Source organism: Balaenoptera physalus, assembly GCF_965194825.1.
Source record: "Balaenoptera physalus genome assembly, chromosome: X".
Taxonomy (NCBI): Eukaryota; Metazoa; Chordata; class Mammalia; order Artiodactyla; family Balaenopteridae; genus Balaenoptera; species Balaenoptera physalus.
This window is the reverse complement of record NC_138903.1, coordinates 142,255,109-142,270,011: the sequence shown is the minus strand read 5'-3', so window position 1 is coordinate 142,270,011 and position 14,903 is coordinate 142,255,109.

Genomic DNA, 14,903 nt, shown 5'->3' with positions numbered 1-14,903 from the left:
ATCACATTAGGATTCTCTTTTTAAGCTGTTCCTTAAAACACTAGTTCTTAGGAAATCTATTGGAGGCAGAAGCAGTCAAGGGTAGCCTAGGGTTAGGGTTAGGCTTAGGGTACGGCTTAGGGTACGGCTTAGGGTACGGGTTCGGGGAGGGCTTCGGGTACGGCGTAGGATATGGGTTAGGGTTAGTGTTAGGGTTAGTGTTAGGGTTAGGGCTCGGTTTAGGGTATTGGATAGGATTAGGGTACGTGTTAGGGTTAGGGTAGGGGTTAGGGTTAGGGTACGCGTTAGTGTTAGGTTTTTTATTAAACCTATCCCACTCTCTAGATACCCCTTAGCACGTAAAGGAATATTATTTGGAGGTCCAGCCATGGAGAAGAGTTTAGACACTAGGATAAGATAAGGAACACACCCATTATAAAGAAATCACATTAGGATTCTCTTTTTAAGCTGTTCCTTAAAACACTAGTGCTTAGGAAATCTATTGGAGGCAGAAGCATTCAAGGGTAGCCTAGGGTTAGGGTTAGGTTTAGGGTTAGGCTTAGGGTACGGCTTAGGGTACGGGTTTGGGGAGGGGTTCGGGAACGGCGTAGGTTTTGGGTTAGGGTTAGGGTTAGGGTTAGTGTTAGGGTTAGGGCTCGGTTTAGGGTACGGGTTAGGATTCGGGTACATGTTAGGGTTAGGGTAGGGGTAGGGTTAGGGTACGCGTTAGGGTTAGGGTAGTTATTAAACCTATCCCACTCTCTAGATACACCTTAGCACGTAAAGGAATATTATTTGTGGGTCCAGCCATGGAGAAGAGTTTAGACACTAGGATAAATAAGGAACACACCCATTATAAAGAAATCACATTAGGATTCTCTTTTTAAGCTGTTCCTTAAAACACTAGTGCTTAGGAAATCTATTGGAGGCAGAAGCAGTCAAGGGAAGCCTAGGGTTAGGGTTAGGCTTAGGGTACGGCTTAGGGTACGCGTTGGGGAGGGCTTTGGTACGGCGTAGGGTATGGGTTAGGGTTAGGGTTAGTGTTAGGGTTAGGGCTCGGTTTAGGGTATTGGTTAGGATTAGGGTACGTGTTAGGATTAGGGTAGGGGTTAGCGTTAGGGTACGCGATAGTGTTAGGGTAGTTATTAAACCTAACCCAGTCTCTAGATACCCCTTAGCACGTAAAGGAATATTATTTGGAGGTCCAGCCATGGAGAAGAGTTTAGACACTAGGATAAGATAAGGAACACACCCATTATAAAGAAATCACATTAGGATTCTCTTTTTAAGCTGTTCCTTAAAACACTAGTGCTTAGGAAATCTATTGGAGGCAGAAGCATTCAAGGGTAGCCTAGGGTTAGGGTTAGGCATAGGGTTAGGCTTAGGGTACGGCTTAGGGTACGGGTTCGGGGAGAGGTTCGGGAACGGCGTAGGGTATGGGTTAGGGTTAGGGTTAGTGTTAGGGTTAGGGCTCGGTTTAGGGTACGGGTTAGGATTAGGGTACATGTTAGGGTTAGGATAGGTGTTAGGTTTAGGGTACGCGTTAGGGTTAGGGTAGTTATTAAACCTATCCCACTCTCTAGATACACCTTAGCACGTAAAGGAATATTATTTGGGGGTCCAGCCATGGAGAAGAGTTTAGACACTAGGATAAGATAAGGAACACACCCATTATAAAGAAATCACATTAGGATTCTCTTTTTAAGCTGTTCCTTAAAACACTAGTGCTTAGGAAATCTATTGGAGGCAGAAGCAGTCAAGGGAAGCCTAGGGTTAGGGTTAGGCTTAGGGTACGGCTTAGGGTAAGGCTTAGGGTACGGGTTGGGGAGGGCTTTGGTACGGCGTAGGGGATGGGTTAGGGTTAGGGTTAGTGTTAGGGTTAGGGCTCGGTTTAGGGTATTGGTTAGGATTAGGGTACGTGTTAGGATTAGGGTAGGGGTTAGCGTTAGGGTACGCGATAGTGTTAGGGTAGTTATTAAACCTAACCCAGTCTCTAGATACCCCTTAGCACGTAAAGGAATATTATTTGGAGGTCCAGCCATGGAGAAGAGTTTAGACACTAGGATAAGATAAGGAACACACCCATTATAAAGAAATCACATTAGGATTCTCTTTTTAAGCTGTTCCTTAAAACACTAGTGCTTAGGAAATCTATTGGAGGCAGAAGCATTCAAGGGTAGCCTAGGGTTAGGGTTAGGCATAGGGTTAGGCTTAGGGTACGGCTTAGGGTACGGGTTCGGGGAGGGGTTCGGGAACGGCGTAGGGTATGGGTTAGGGTTAGGGTTAGTGTTAGGGTTAGGGCTCGGTTTAGGGTACGGGTTAGGATTAGGGTACATGTTAGGGTTAGGGTAGGTTTTAGGGTTAGGGTACGCGTTAGGGTTAGGGTAGTTATTAAACCTATCCCACTCTCTAGATACACCTTAGCACGTAAAGGAATATTATTTGGGGGTCCAGCCATGGAGAAGAGTTTAGACACTAGGATAAGATAAGGAACACACCCATTATAAAGAAATCACATTAGGATTCTCTTTTTAAGGTGTTCCTTAAAACACTAGTGCTTAGGAAATCTATTGGAGGCAGAAGCATTCAAGAGTAGCCTAGGGTTAGGGTTAGGCTTAGGGTACGGCTTAGGGTACGGCTTAGGGTACGGGTTCGGGTACGGCGTAGGGTATGGGTTAGAGTTAGGGTTAGGGTTAGTGTTAGGGTTAGGGCTCGGTTTAGGGTATTGGTTAGGATTAGGGTACGTGTTAGTGTTAGGGTAGGGGTTAGGGTTAGGGTACGCGTTAGTGTTAGGGTAGTTATTAAACCTATCCCACTCTCTAGATACCCCTTAGCACGTAAAGGAATATTATTTGGAGGTCCAGCCATGGAGAAGAGTTTAGACACTAGGATAAGATAAGGAACACACCCATTATAAAGAAATCACATTAGGATTCTCTTTTTAAGCTGTTCCTTAAAACACTATTGCTTAGGAAATCTATTGGAGGCAGAAGCAGTCAAGGGTAGCCTAGGTTTAGGGTTAGGCTTAGGGTACGGCTTAGGGTACGGCTTAGGGTACGGGTTCGGGGAGGGCTTCGGGTACGGCGTAGGGTATGGGTTAGGGTTAGGGTTAGGGTTAGTGTTAGGGTTAGGGCTCGGTTTAGGGTATTGGTTAGGATTAGGGTACGTGTTAGGGTTAGGGTAGGGGTTAGGGTTAGGGTACGCGTTAGTGTTAGGGTAGTTATTAAACCTATCCCAGTCTCTAGATACCCCTTAGCACGTAAAGGAATATTATTTGGAGGTCCAGCCATGGAGAAGAGTTTAGACACTAGGATAAGATAAGGACACACCCATTATAAAGAAATCACATTAGGATTCTCTTTTTAAGCTGTTCCTTAAAACACTAGTGCTTAGGAAATCTATTGGAGGCAGAAGCATTCAAGAGTAGCCTAGGGTTAGGGTTAGGCTTAGGGTACGGCTTAGGGTACGGCTTAGGGTACGGGTTCGGGGAAGGGTTCGGGAACGGCGTAGGGTATGGGTTGGGGTTAGGGTTAGGGTTAGTGTTAGGGTTAGGGCTCGGTTTAGGTTACGGATTAGGATTAGGGTACATGTTAGGGTTAGGGTAGGGGTTAGGGTTAGGGTACGTGTTAGGGTTAGGGTAGTTATTAAACCTATCCCACTCTCTAGATACCCCTTAGCACGTAAAGGAATATTATTTGGAGTTCCAACCATGGAGAAGAGTTTAGACACTAGGATAAGATAAGGAACACACCCATTATAAAGAAATCACATTAGGATTCTCTTTTTAAGCTGTTCCTTAAAACACTAGTTCTTAGGAAATCTATTGGAGGCAGAAGCAGTCAAGGGTAGCCTAGGGTTAGGGTTAGGCTTAGGGTACGGCTTAGGGTACGGCTTAGGGTACGGGTTCGGGGAGGGCTTCGGGTACGGCGTAGGATATGGGTTAGGGTTAGTGTTAGGGTTAGTGTTAGGGTTAGGGCTCGGTTTAGGGTATTGGATAGGATTAGGGTACGTGTTAGGGTTAGGGTAGGGGTTAGGGTTAGGGTACGCGTTAGTGTTAGGTTATTTATTAAACCTATCCCACTCTCTAGATACCCCTTAGCACGTAAAGGAATATTATTTGGAGGTACAGCCATGGAGAAGAGTTTAGACACTAGGATAAGATAAGGAACACACCCATTATAAAGAAATCACATTAGGATTCTCTTTTTAAGCTGTTCCTTAAAACACTAGTGCTTAGGAAATCTATTGGAGGCAGAAGCATTCAAGGGTAGCCTAGGGTTAGGGTTAGGCTTAGGGTTAGGCTTAGGGTACGGCTTAGGGTACGGGTTTGGGGAGGGGTTCGGGAACGGCGTAGGTTTTGGGTTAGGGTTAGGGTTAGGGTTAGTGTTAGGGTTAGGGCTCGGTTTAGGGTACGGGTTAGGATTCGGGTACATGTTAGGGTTAGGGTAGGGGTAGGGTTAGGGTACGCGTTAGGGTTAGGGTAGTTATTAAACCTATCCCACTCTCTAGATACACCTTAGCACGTAAAGGAATATTATTTGGGGGTCCAGCCATGGAGAAGAGTTTAGACACTAGGATAAGATAAGGAACACACCCATTATAAAGAAATCACATTAGGATTCTCTTTTTAAGCTGTTCCTTAAAACACTAGTGCTTAGGAAATCTATTGGAGGCAGAAGCAGTCAAGGGAAGCCTAGGGTTAGGGTTAGGCTTAGGGTACGGCTTAGGGTAAGGCTTAGGGTACGGGTTGGGGAGGGCTTTGGTACGGCGGAGGGTATGGGTTAGGGTTAGGGTTAGTGTTAGGGTTAGGGCTCGGTTTAGGGTATTGGTTAGGATTAGGGTACGTGTTAGGATTAGGGTAGGGGTTAGCGTTAGGGTACGCGATAGTGTTAGGGTAGTTATTAAACCTATCCCAGTCTCTAGATACCCCTTAGCACGTAAAGGAATATTATTTGGAGGTCCAGCCATGGAGAAGAGTTTAGACACTAGGATAAGATAAGGAACACACCCATTATAAAGAAATCACATTAGGATTCTCTTTTTAAGCTGTTCCTTAAAACACTACTGCTTAGGAAATCTATTGGAGGCAGAAGCATTCAAGGGTAGCCTAGGGTTAGGGTTAGGCATAGGGTTAGGCTTAGGGTACGGCTTAGGGTACGGGTTTGGGGAGGGGTTCGGGAACGGCGTAGGTTTTGGGTTAGGGTTAGGGTTAGGGTTAGTGTTAGGGTTAGGGCTCGGTTTAGGGTACGGGTTAGGATTCGGGTACATGTTAGGGTTAGGGTAGGGGTAGGGTTAGGGTACGCGTTAGGGTTAGGGTAGTTATTAAACCTATCCCACTCTCTAGATACACCTTAGCACGTAAAGGAATATTATTTGGGGGTCCAGCCATGGAGAAGAGTTTAGACACTAGGATAAGATAAGGAACACACCCATTATAAAGAAATCACATTAGGATTCTCTTTTTAAGCTGTTCCTTAAAACACTAGTGCTTAGGAAATCTATTGGAGGCAGAAGCAGTCAAGGGAAGCCTAGGGTTAGGGTTAGGCTTAGGGTACGGCTTAGGGTAAGGCTTAGGGTACGGGTTGGGGAGGGCTTTGGTACGGCGTAGGGTATGGGTTAGGGTTAGGGTTAGTGTTAGGGTTAGGGCTCGGTTTAGGGTATTGGTTAGGATTAGGGTACGTGTTAGGATTAGGGTAGGGGTTAGCGTTAGGGTACGCGATAGTGTTAGGGTAGTTATTAAACCTAACCCAGTCTCTAGATACCCCTTAGCACGTAAAGGAATATTATTTGGAGGTCCAGCCATGGAGAAGAGTTTAGACACTAGGATAAGATAAGGAACACACCCATTATAAAGAAATCACATTAGGATTCTCTTTTTAAGCTGTTCCTTAAAACACTAGTGCTTAGGAAATCTATTGGAGGCAGAAGCATTCAAGGGTAGCCTAGGGTTAGGGTTAGGCATAGGGTTAGGCTTAGGGTACGGCTTAGGGTACGGGTTCGGGGAGGGGTTCGGGAACGGCGTAGGATATGGGTTAGGGTTAGGGTTAGTGTTAGGGTTAGGGCTCGGTTTAGGGTACGGGTTAGGATTCGGGTACATGTTAGGGTTAGGGTAGGGGTAGGGTTAGGGTACGCGTTAGGGTTAGGGTAGTTATTAAACCTATCCCACTCTCTAGATACACCTTAGCACGTAAAGGAAAATTATTTGGGGGTCCAGCCATGGAGAAGAGTTTAGACACTAGGATAAGATAAGGAACACACCCATTATAAAGAAATCACATTAGGATTCTCTTTTTAAGCTGTTCCTTAAAACACTAGTGCTTAGGAAATCTATTAGAGGCAGAAGCAGTCAAGGGAAGCCTAGGGTTAGGGTTAGGCTTAGGGTACGGCTTAGGGTAAGGCTTAGGGTACGGGTTGGGGAGGGCTTTGGTACGGCGTAGGGTATGGGTTAGGGTTAGGGTTAGTGTTAGTGTTAGGGCTCGGTTTAGGGTATTGGTTAGGATTAGGGTACGTGTTAGGATTAGGGTAGGGGTTAGCGTTAGGGTACGCGATAGTGTTAGGGTAGTTATTAAACCTAACCCAGTCTCTAGATACCCCTTAGCACGTAAAGGAATATTATTTGGAGGTCCAGCCATGGAGAAGAGTTTAGACACTAGGATAAGATAAGGAACACACCCATTATAAAGAAATCACATTAGGATTCTCTTTTTAAGCTGTTCCTTAAAACACTAGTGCTTAGGAAATCTATTGGAGGCAGAAGCATTCAAGGGTAGCCTAGGGTTAGGGTTAGGCATAGGGTTAGGCTTAGGGTACGGCTTAGGGTACGGGTTCGGGGAGGGGTTCGGGAACGGCGTAGGATATGGGTTAGGGTTAGGGTTAGTGTTAGGGTTAGGGCTCGGTTTAGGGTACGGGTTACGATTAGGGTACATGTTAGGGTTAGGGTAGGTGTTAGGGTTAGGGTACGCGTTAGGGTTAGGGTAGTTATTAAACCTATCCCACTCTCTAGATACACCTTAGCACGTAAAGGAATATTATTTGGGGGTCCAGCCATGGAGAAGAGTTTAGACACTAGGATAAGATAAGGAACACACCCATTATAAAGAAATCACATTAGGATTCTCTTTTTAAGCTGTTCCTTAAAACACTAGTGCTTAGGAAATCTATTGGAGGCAGAAGCAGTCAAGGGTAGCCTAGGGTTAGGGTTAGGCTTAGGGTACGGCTTAGGGTACGGCTTAGGGTACGGGTTCGGGGAGGGCTTCGGGTACGGCGTAGGGTATGGGTTAGAGTTAGGGTTAGGGTTAGTGTTAGGGTTAGGGCTCGGTTTAGGGTATTGGTTAGGATTAGGGTACGTGTTAGTGTTAGGGTAGGGGTTAGGGTTAGGGTACGCGTTAGTGTTAGGGTAGTTATTAAACCTATCCCAGTCTCTAGATACCCCTTAGCACGTATAGGAATATTATTTGGAGGTCCAGCCATGGAGAAGAGTTTAGACTCTAGGATAAGATAAGGAACACACCCATTATAAAGAAATCACATTAGGATTCTCTTTTTAAGCTGATCCTTAAAACACTAGTGCTTAGGAAATCTATTGGAGGCAGAAGCAGTCAAGGGTAGCCTAGGGTTAGGGTTAGGCTTAGGGTACGGCTTAGGGTACGGCTTAGGGTACGGGTTCGGGGAGGGCTTCGGGTACGGCGTAGGGTATGGGTTACGGTTAGGGTTAGTGTTAGGTTTAGGGCTCGGTTTAGGGTATTGGTTAGGAAGAGGGTACGTGTTAGGGTTAGGGTAGGGGTTAGGGTTAGGGTACGCGTTAGTGTTAGGGTAGTTATTAAACCTATCCCACTCTCTAGATACCCCTTAGCACGTAAAGGAATATTATTTGGATGTCCAGCCATGGAGAAGAGTTTAGACACTAGGAGAAGATAAGGAACACACCCATTATAAAGAAATCACATTAGGATTCTCTTTTTAAGCTGTTCCTTAAAACACTAGTGCTTAGGAAATCTATTGGAGGCAGAAGAAGTCAAGGGTAGCCTAGGGTTAGGGTTAGGCTTGGTGTTAGGCTTAGGGTACGGCTTAGGGTACGGGTTCGGGGAGGGCTTCGGGTACGGCGTAGGGTATGGGTTAGGGTTAGGGTTAGGGTTAGTGTTAGGGTTAGGGCTCCGTTTAGGGTACGTGTTAGGAGTAGGGTACATGTTAGGGTTAGGGTAGGGGTTAGGGTTAGGGTACGCGTTAGTGTTAGGGTAGTTATTAAACCTATCGCACTCTCTAGATACACCTTAGCACGTAAAGGAATATTATTTGGAGGTCCAGCCATGGAGAAGAGTTTAGACACTAGGATAAGATAAGGAACACACCCATTATAAAGAAATCACATTAGGATTCTCTTTTTAAGCTGTTCCTTAAAACACTATTGCTTAGGAAATCTATTGGAGGCAGAAGCAGTCAAGGGTAGCCTAGGTTTAGGGTTAGGCTTAGGGTACGGCTTAGGGTACGGCTTAGGGTACGGGTTCGGGGAGGGCTTCGGGTACGGCGTAGGGTATGGGTTAGGGTTAGGGTTAGGGTTAGTGTTAGGGTTAGGGCTCGGTTTAGGGTATTGGTTAGGATTAGGGTACGTGTTAGGGTTAGGGTAGGGTTTAGGGTTAGGGTACGCGTTAGTGTTAGGGTAGTTATTAAACCTATCCCAGTCTCTAGATACCCCTTAGCACGTATAGGAATATTATTTGGAGGTCCAGCCATGGAGAAGAGTTTAGACACTAGGATAAGTTAAGGACACACCCATTATAAAGAAATCACATTAGGATTCTCTTTTTAAGCTGTTCCTTAAAACACTAGTGCTTAGGAAATCTATTGGAGGCAGAAGCATTCAAGAGTAGCCTAGGGTTAGGGTTAGGCTTAGTGTACGGCATAGGGTACGGCTTAGGGTACGGGTACGGGGAAGGGTTCGGGAATGGCGTAGGGTATGGTTTAGGGTTAGGGTTAGGGTTAGTGTTAGGGTTAGGGCTCGGTTTAGGGTACGGGTTAGGATTAGGGTACATGTAAGGGTTAGGGTAGGGGTTAGGGTTAGGGTACGCGTTAGGGTTAGGGTAGTTATTAAACCTATCCGACTCTCTAGATACCCCTTAGCACGTAAAGTAATATTATTTGGAGTTCCAGCCATGGAGAAGAGTTTAGACACTAGGATAAGATAAGGAACACACCCATTATAAAGAAATCACATTAGGATTCTCTTTTTAAGCTGTTCCTTAAAACAATAGTGCTTAGGAAATCTATTGGAGGCAGAAGCAGTCAAGGGTAGCCTAGGGTTAGGGTTAGGCTTAGGGTACGGCTTAGGGTACGGCTTAGGGTACGGGTTCGGGGAGGGCTTCGGGTACGGCGTAGGGTATGGGTTAGGGTTAGGGTTAGGGTTAGTGTTAGGGTTAGGGCTCGGTTTAGGGTATTGGTTAGGATTAGGGTATGTGTTAGGGTTAGGGTAGGGGTTAGGGTTAGGGTACGCGTTAGTGTTAGGGTAGTTATTAAACCTATCCCACTCTCTAGATACCCCTTAGCACGTAAAGGAATATTATTTGGAGGTACAGCCATGGAGAAGAGTTTAGACACTAGGATAAGATAAGGAACACACCCATTATAAAGAAATCACATTAGGATTCTCTTTTTAAGCTGTTCCTTAAAACACTACTGCTTAGGAAATCTATTGGAGGCAGAAGCATTCAAGGGTAGCCTAGGGTTAGGGTTAGGCTTAGGGTTAGGCTTAGGGTACGGCTTAGGGTACGGGTTTGGGGAGGGGTTCGGGAACGTCGTAGGTTTTGGGTTAGGGTTAGGGTTAGGGTTAGTGTTAGGGTTAGGGCTCGGTTTAGGGTACGGGTTAGGATTCGGGTACATGTTAGGGTTAGGGTAGGGGTAGGGTTAGGGTACGCGTTAGGGTTAGGGTAGTTATTAAACCTATCCCACTCTCTAGATACACCTTAGCACGTAAAGGAATATTATTTGGGGGTCCAGCCATGGAGAAGAGTTTAGACACTAGGATAAGATAAGGAACACACCCATTATAAAGAAATCACATTAGGATTCTCTTTTTAAGCTGTTCCTTAAAACACTAGTGCTTAGGAAATCTATTGGAGGCAGAAGCAGTCAAGGGAAGCCTAGGGTTAGGGTTAGGCTTAGGGTACGGCTTAGGGTAAGGCTTAGGGTACGGGTTGGGGAGGGCTTTGGTACGGCGGAGGGTATGGGTTAGGGTTAGGGTTAGTGTTAGGGTTAGGGCTCGGTTTAGGGTATTGGTTAGGATTAGGGTACGTGTTAGGATTAGGGTAGGGGTTAGCGTTAGGGTACGCGATAGTGTTAGGGTAGTTATTAAACCTAACCCAGTCTCTAGATACCCCTTAGCACGTAAAGGAATATTATTTGGAGGTCCAGCCATGGAGAAGAGTTTAGACACTAGGATAAGATAAGGAACACACCCATTATAAAGAAATCACATTAGGATTCTCTTTTTAAGCTGTTCCTTAAAACACTAGTGCTTAGGAAATCTATTGGAGGCAGAAGCATTCAAGGGTAGCCTAGGGTTAGGGTTAGGCATAGGGTTAGGCTTAGGGTACGGCTTAGGGTACGGGTTCGGGGAGGGGTTCGGGAACGGCGTAGGATATGGGTTAGGGTTAGGGTTAGTGTTAGGGTTAGGGCTCGGTTTAGGGTACGGGTTAGGATTCGGGTACATGTTAGGGTTAGGGTAGGGGTAGGGTTAGGGTACGCGTTAGGGTTAGGGTAGTTATTAAACCTATCCCACTCTCTAGATACACCTTAGCACGTAAAGGAAAATTATTTGGGGGTCCAGCCATGGAGAAGAGTTTAGACACTAGGATAAGATAAGGAACACACCCATTATAAAGAAATCACATTAGGATTCTCTTTTTAAGCTGTTCCTTAAAACACTAGTGCTTAGGAAATCTATTAGAGGCAGAAGCAGTCAAGGGAAGCCTAGGGTTAGGGTTAGGCTTAGGGTACGGCTTAGGGTAAGGCTTAGGGTACGGGTTGGGGAGGGCTTTGGTACGGCGTAGGGTATGGGTTAGGGTTAGGGTTAGTGTTAGTGTTAGGGCTCGGTTTAGGGTATTGGTTAGGATTAGGGTACGTGTTAGGATTAGGGTAGGGGTTAGCGTTAGGGTACGCGATAGTGTTAGGGTAGTTATTAAACCTAACCCAGTCTCTAGATACCCCTTAGCACGTAAAGGAATATTATTTGGAGGTCCAGCCATGGAGAAGAGTTTAGACACTAGGATAAGATAAGGAACACACCCATTATAAAGAAATCACATTAGGATTCTCTTTTTAAGCTGTTCCTTAAAACACTAGTGCTTAGGAAATCTATTGGAGGCAGAAGCATTCAAGGGTAGCCTAGGGTTAGGGTTAGGCATAGGGTTAGGCTTAGGGTACGGCTTAGGGTACGGGTTCGGGGAGGGGTTCGGGAACGGCGTAGGATATGGGTTAGGGTTAGGGTTAGTGTTAGGGTTAGGGCTCGGTTTAGGGTACGGGTTACGATTAGGGTACATGTTAGGGTTAGGGTAGGTGTTAGGGTTAGGGTACGCGTTAGGGTTAGGGTAGTTATTAAACCTATCCCACTCTCTAGATACACCTTAGCACGTAAAGGAATATTATTTGGGGGTCCAGCCATGGAGAAGAGTTTAGACACTAGGATAAGATAAGGAACACACCCATTATAAAGAAATCACATTAGGATTCTCTTTTTAAGCTGTTCCTTAAAACACTAGTGCTTAGGAAATCTATTGGAGGCAGAAGCAGTCAAGGGTAGCCTAGGGTTAGGGTTAGGCTTAGGGTACGGCTTAGGGTACGGCTTAGGGTACGGGTTCGGGGAGGGCTTCGGGTACGGCGTAGGGTATGGGTTAGAGTTAGGGTTAGGGTTAGTGTTAGGGTTAGGGCTCGGTTTAGGGTATTGGTTAGGATTAGGGTACGTGTTAGTGTTAGGGTAGGGGTTAGGGTTAGGGTACGCGTTAGTGTTAGGGTAGTTATTAAACCTATCCCAGTCTCTAGATACCCCTTAGCACGTATAGGAATATTATTTGGAGGTCCAGCCATGGAGAAGAGTTTAGACTCTAGGATAAGATAAGGAACACACCCATTATAAAGAAATCACATTAGGATTCTCTTTTTAAGCTGATCCTTAAAACACTAGTGCTTAGGAAATCTATTGGAGGCAGAAGCAGTCAAGGGTAGCCTAGGGTTAGGGTTAGGCTTAGGGTACGGCTTAGGGTACGGCTTAGGGTACGGGTTCGGGGAGGGCTTCGGGTACGGCGTAGGGTATGGGTTACGGTTAGGGTTAGTGTTAGGTTTAGGGCTCGGTTTAGGGTATTGGTTAGGAAGAGGGTACGTGTTAGGGTTAGGGTAGGGGTTAGGGTTAGGGTACGCGTTAGTGTTAGGGTAGTTATTAAACCTATCCCACTCTCTAGATACCCCTTAGCACGTAAAGGAATATTATTTGGATGTCCAGCCATGGAGAAGAGTTTAGACACTAGGAGAAGATAAGGAACACACCCATTATAAAGAAATCACATTAGGATTCTCTTTTTAAGCTGTTCCTTAAAACACTAGTGCTTAGGAAATCTATTGGAGGCAGAAGAAGTCAAGGGTAGCCTAGGGTTAGGGTTAGGCTTGGTGTTAGGCTTAGGGTACGGCTTAGGGTACGGGTTCGGGGAGGGCTTCGGGTACGGCGTAGGGTATGGGTTAGGGTTAGGGTTAGGGTTAGTGTTAGGGTTAGGGCTCCGTTTAGGGTACGTGTTAGGAGTAGGGTACATGTTAGGGTTAGGGTAGGGGTTAGGGTTAGGGTACGCGTTAGTGTTAGGGTAGTTATTAAACCTATCGCACTCTCTAGATACACCTTAGCACGTAAAGGAATATTATTTGGAGGTCCAGCCATGGAGAAGAGTTTAGACACTAGGATAAGATAAGGAACACACCCATTATAAAGAAATCACATTAGGATTCTCTTTTTAAGCTGTTCCTTAAAACACTATTGCTTAGGAAATCTATTGGAGGCAGAAGCAGTCAAGGGTAGCCTAGGTTTAGGGTTAGGCTTAGGGTACGGCTTAGGGTACGGCTTAGGGTACGGGTTCGGGGAGGGCTTCGGGTACGGCGTAGGGTATGGGTTAGGGTTAGGGTTAGGGTTAGTGTTAGGGTTAGGGCTCGGTTTAGGGTATTGGTTAGGATTAGGGTACGTGTTAGGGTTAGGGTAGGGTTTAGGGTTAGGGTACGCGTTAGTGTTAGGGTAGTTATTAAACCTATCCCAGTCTCTAGATACCCCTTAGCACGTATAGGAATATTATTTGGAGGTCCAGCCATGGAGAAGAGTTTAGACACTAGGATAAGTTAAGGACACACCCATTATAAAGAAATCACATTAGGATTCTCTTTTTAAGCTGTTCCTTAAAACACTAGTGCTTAGGAAATCTATTGGAGGCAGAAGCATTCAAGAGTAGCCTAGGGTTAGGGTTAGGCTTAGTGTACGGCATAGGGTACGGCTTAGGGTACGGGTACGGGGAAGGGTTCGGGAATGGCGTAGGGTATGGTTTAGGGTTAGGGTTAGGGTTAGTGTTAGGGTTAGGGCTCGGTTTAGGGTACGGGTTAGGATTAGGGTACATGTAAGGGTTAGGGTAGGGGTTAGGGTTAGGGTACGCGTTAGGGTTAGGGTAGTTATTAAACCTATCCCACTCTCTAGATACCCCTTAGCACGTAAAAGAATATTATTTGGAGGTCCAGCCATGGAGAAGAGTTTAGACACTAGGATAAGATAAGGAACACACCCATTATAAAGAAATCACATTAGGATTCTCTTTTTAAGCTGTTCCTTAAAACACTAGTGCTTAGGAAATCTATTGGAGGCAGAAGCATTCAAGGGTAGCCTAGGGTTAGGGTTAGGCTTAGTGTACGGCATAGGGTACGGCTTAGGGTACGGGTACGGGGAAGGGTTCGGGAATGGCGTAGGGTATGGTTTAGGGTTAGGGTTAGGGTTAGTGTTAGGGTTAGGGCTCGGTTTAGGGTACGGGTTAGGATTAGGGTACATGTTAGGGTTAGGGTAGGGGTTAGGGTTAGGGTACGCGTTAGTGTTAGGGTAGTTATTAAACCTATCCCAGTCTCTAGATACCCCTTAGCACGTAAAGGAATATTATTTGGAGGTCCAGCCATGGAGAAGAGTTTAGACACTAGGATAAGATAAGGAACACACCCATTATAAAGAAATCACATTAGGATTCTCTTTTTAAGCTGTTCCTTAAAACACTAGTGCTTAGGAAATCTATTGGAGGCAGAAGCAGTCAAGGGTAACCAAGGGTTAGGGTTAGGCTTGGGGTTAGGCTTAGGGTACGGCTTAGGGTACGGGTTCGGGGAGGGGTTCGGGTACGGCGTAGGGTATGGGTTAGGGTTAGGGTTAGGGTTAGTGTTAGGGTTAGGGCTCGGTTTAGGTTATTGGTTAGGATTAGGGTACGTGTTAGGGTTAGGGTAGGGTTTAGGGTTAGGGTACGCGTTAGTGTTAGGGTAGTTATTAAACCTATCCCAGTCTCTAGATACCCCTTAGCACGTATAGGAATATTATTTGGAGGTCCAGCCATGGAGAAGAGTTTAGACACTAGGATAAGATAAGGACACACCCATTATAAAGAAATCACATTAGGATTCTCTTTTTAAGCTGTTCCTTAAAACACTAGTGCTTAGGAAATCTATTGGAGGCAGAAGCATTCAAGAGTAGCCTAGGGTTAGGGTTAGGCTTAGTGTACGGCATAGGGTACGGCTTAGGGTACGGGTTCGGGGAAGGGTTCGGGAATGGCGTAGGGTATGGTTTAGGGTTAGGGTTAGGGTTAGTGTTAGGGTTAGGGCTCGGTTTAGGGTACGGGTTAGGATTAGGGTACATGTAAGGGTTAGTGTAGGGGTTAGGG